Genomic DNA, 3,831 nt, shown 5'->3' with positions numbered 1-3,831 from the left:
ACACGCATTCATCGACTGGAGACACACCTCACGATAAGAGTCAATGAAATGAGCGCTATAGAAACACAAGAACACTGCATGACCTTCTCAAATCTATTTATTCCTCATGCGTTTGTCTGTAAGTGTGTTCCAGGTGTCCGAAGGCACATGATCAATGCAAAAAGCCCATCAGAGCTAATAAAATCGAGTGAAAGAAGAAAGAACGTTCTGCTCCTCTGTCGCAGGCCACAGAAAATGGATTCAGACACGTCATTCAATTTTTCACTAATGAAGTTTCATTATCAGCCATTGAAGTCGGCCACTTATTTCATTACCTCAGTGAGAAGTGTGTGTGTGTGTGTGTGTGTGTGTGTGTGTGTGTGTGTGTGTGTGTGTGTGTGTGTGTGTGCGTGCGTGTGTGTGGCATCAACTTAGATAGATGCGACTGGTTTCTCAGTGTTCAACAGAGATATCTTTTCCAAACCTCGATACAGCCACAAAAACGTCTTAGTAATGGCTTTCTGTTCTCTTTCGCATGACTCTAACGCCAGACTCTAGACTTCTCCATCTTACGTGCTATTGATCAGATACATCTAAAACATCTCCAATGACCTGAATGAGCACTAGAACAGACTTTTGTAGCTGCTGCAGATTGAAATCGACATTATGTTCGGTGTAAAGATGCAATAAAAACAATAAAACAGATGCTTACCACAACTTTTAAAAGGATAGTTCACCCAAAAATGACTTCATGTTGTTCCAAACTTGGTGTGACTTCATTTCTTCTGTGGAATACAAAAAGATGATATTTAGAAGAAAAAGATTTTACTGTGTGCATACAGTGAATATCAGTGCTCCTCAAGATATCTTCGTTTGTGTTCCACAGTTTTATAAAGACGTGAAGGCAAGGAAATGATGCCAGTGTTTTCATTTTATGATAAACCATCACTTTGAGAGGTTGCAGGAAATATCAGATCATCCCAGCTCACAGCGAATGTTCTCAGAAGCTCTGGAAAGGTTCTCCACAGCGTTTTCAAATAACAATTAATTAAATGTTCATTCAAAGTGTTATTTAACCAAGTTCGCAAAATGTTAGGACACAAAAGTTACTTTTTACACAAATTCTATGTTTTATGGATATTAAAGTCTTTTAGATTTTGTAAACATCGTTTCTATTTTCAGAACTTTCACAGAACATTAAAAACTAATGCTCCCTTAATAACATTCACACAACCAATAATAATAATAATAATAAACTGTACATTTTTTCTAACTAAACATTAACAAATTGTTCTTAGGACATGTTTTTGCTAGCTCCAACTCGGAAACAGAAATGGGCAGCTTAGACCGTTAAAAGCTTGCAGGAACTATCATATCCAACTATAGACACAAACCAGTAACAACTCTGACAATAAATGACCAGTTTAGAGCCTGGAGGAAAGATCAGATCATACCAAATTGTTGGTGGTCATGGTTTGTTGCTGGTCCAAAATGGTCTACCAGCTCCAACCTGGACCATAAAAGACCTTCAAGATCCTTCAGGAAATATATCATAGCTGTTAAGTTGTCAGCCTGGTATTTTGTTGGTCAAAAGTGGTCTTCCATATCTAACTAGATATCAGGTCCAACTAGGACCATAAATTACCAGCTTAGATATCTAAGAGCGTACAGGACATATTAAATAATATGGTCACCAGACTAGTTTATTGTTGGTCAAAGGAGGTCGTCCAACTTGTAATTCGGAGCATAATAATCAGCATTGACCTTGCGAATGTGAAGGAAATATAATATCATGCCCTTCAAGGTCAAGTTGGTTTGTAGCTGGTCCAAAGTAGTTCTAACCAGCTCCATCTTTGGACCATAAACGACCAGTTTCGACCTAATGTGTGAGACTGATTTCCTGTATAGACTGCTGCTTGTAGAGATGTGTATGTTCTCCAGCGTGTCTTTATGATGATTAAAGATGTTAACCTGATTCGACAGAGACATTAACGAAAGTGAGCTGTAATGAGAGAGCGATATCATGTGTAATGGATGTGATATTGTGCACATTACATTACATTATGTGTGATCGGACACCAAGTCTTCTGCGAGCTGTTAGAAACGCTCTCCCGCTGCAAGTGGATGATGGTACATCTCCACAGAAACAACCCATCGAAACACACCGGAGGACTGGATTGTGCTCTTGTTCGGCGTAGGAAGCTGGTAAGTCACCTTCACAAGCACCTGGCGAGGTCTGAGTGCTGGAGAGCCAGAATCAAGGTCTATGAAGCATATTGATGTGGTGTTTTTGTTCAGGGTGGCCGTGATGATTCATACGTGCATTTATTCTCCAAAAACATCCTGAGTTTGTCATATTTAATCTTTCTTATTTTCAAATCGCTGTTTTTGTGCTAAAAATGTTCTGTTTGTGAAACTGGAGCGTGCTGATGAGGTTTGTGGCCCACACAAACACATAAAGACATGTTTCCATTAAAGTGTGGGATATTAAACTACAACAACACAATCAACTGACAACACTCGAGCAGTGTCCGTGTTTCCTGAGAGGTGTCGAGCTCCAGAAAACTCTCCCTCGTGTTAAGTGCTTTAATTGCAGGGTCTGTGAACTGCTGTGTAATTATAGCATATAAAAACATCTTAGTCCTGAATCAATTTTATTCTCACAGATTATCTCATAATATTCTGTTACATAATTAATCCCTTAAAGGGGTCGTGACAGTCGTATCTATCTTTACATCCTCCCATGATCTGGGGTTCACTTACTTTTGTGCATAGTCTTTCAATACATGGAGTTACAGCCCTAAATGGCAATTTGTGTGTGTGTGTGTGTGTGTAAGTTTTTCTATGTAAAAACCTTAACACTTTTTCCTATAAGTGTGGTTTTGTTCAAATTCACTGTGTCTCTGGTACATTTATTTATATGCTAATTTCAGTAGGTTTCTGTCATCCAAAAATCAAGAGTTTCAGAAATAGCCATTTTCAGCTAAGTTTCAGTAAATTATGTTGTAAATTGTGAAAGTGCCTGTACATTTTCCTTTTATTTCAAAAGCTGAAGCATAATTTGATCTCATATATGAGCATTACATTTAGTGCTTTTAAGAGCTGCTTGAAGCAATGCACTGTTAGCTGTCTTCACACACACGCACACACAAAAAAAAAAAATCCTGCTACACACTGACTTCTGTAAAAGTGAAAGTGGATGGTGTTTTTTAAATGTTGTGCTCAAAAAACATGCTTTATTATAATAGCAATCCTTTGAGGCCCTGTCATATTTTCCTTTTCAGAGCTTGGCTAAATCACCATTCATTCACTCCGCTTGTACAAAAAACACTAGCTTGGATGATTTTATCCTCACATCCGTCTTCAGTGAAGCACAAAATGAGAAGATCACACTGGCTCGGCGTGACATGAGGGTCAGTAAATGATGGCAGCATTTGTATTTCAGGCTGAACTGGTCTTTTAAGCGTCTGGGCTGCTGCACCGAGGTCACTGGCGATCTCCAGTCGTAATTAAGATCATACTCCCGCTCCATCAGCATTGTGCCCTTGAGGAAGAGCCTTGACCCTTGACCCCAGCAATTAGTCCTTCAAAACCCTTCAGCTGTGTGATGGAGGTCAGGTTACTGAAATAAAGCAGTTAGAGATTCACTGGTGCTTAAAAATGGAAATATTCGATAAAGAAATACAGTAATATTGTGTAACATCATGATAAAATTAAAGAATCTGTTTTCTCTGTGAATATCAGTTAAAATGTAATTTATTCCTGTGATGTGCAGCTGAATTTTCAGCATCACATGATCTTCAGAAATTTGTCTAATATACTGATTTGCTGCTCATGAAACATTTCTCATTA

Source organism: Carassius gibelio, chromosome A1, assembly GCF_023724105.1.
Source record: "Carassius gibelio isolate Cgi1373 ecotype wild population from Czech Republic chromosome A1, carGib1.2-hapl.c, whole genome shotgun sequence".
NCBI classification, from domain to species: Eukaryota; Metazoa; Chordata; class Actinopteri; order Cypriniformes; family Cyprinidae; genus Carassius; species Carassius gibelio.
Note: the sequence above shows the minus strand (reverse complement) of the source record.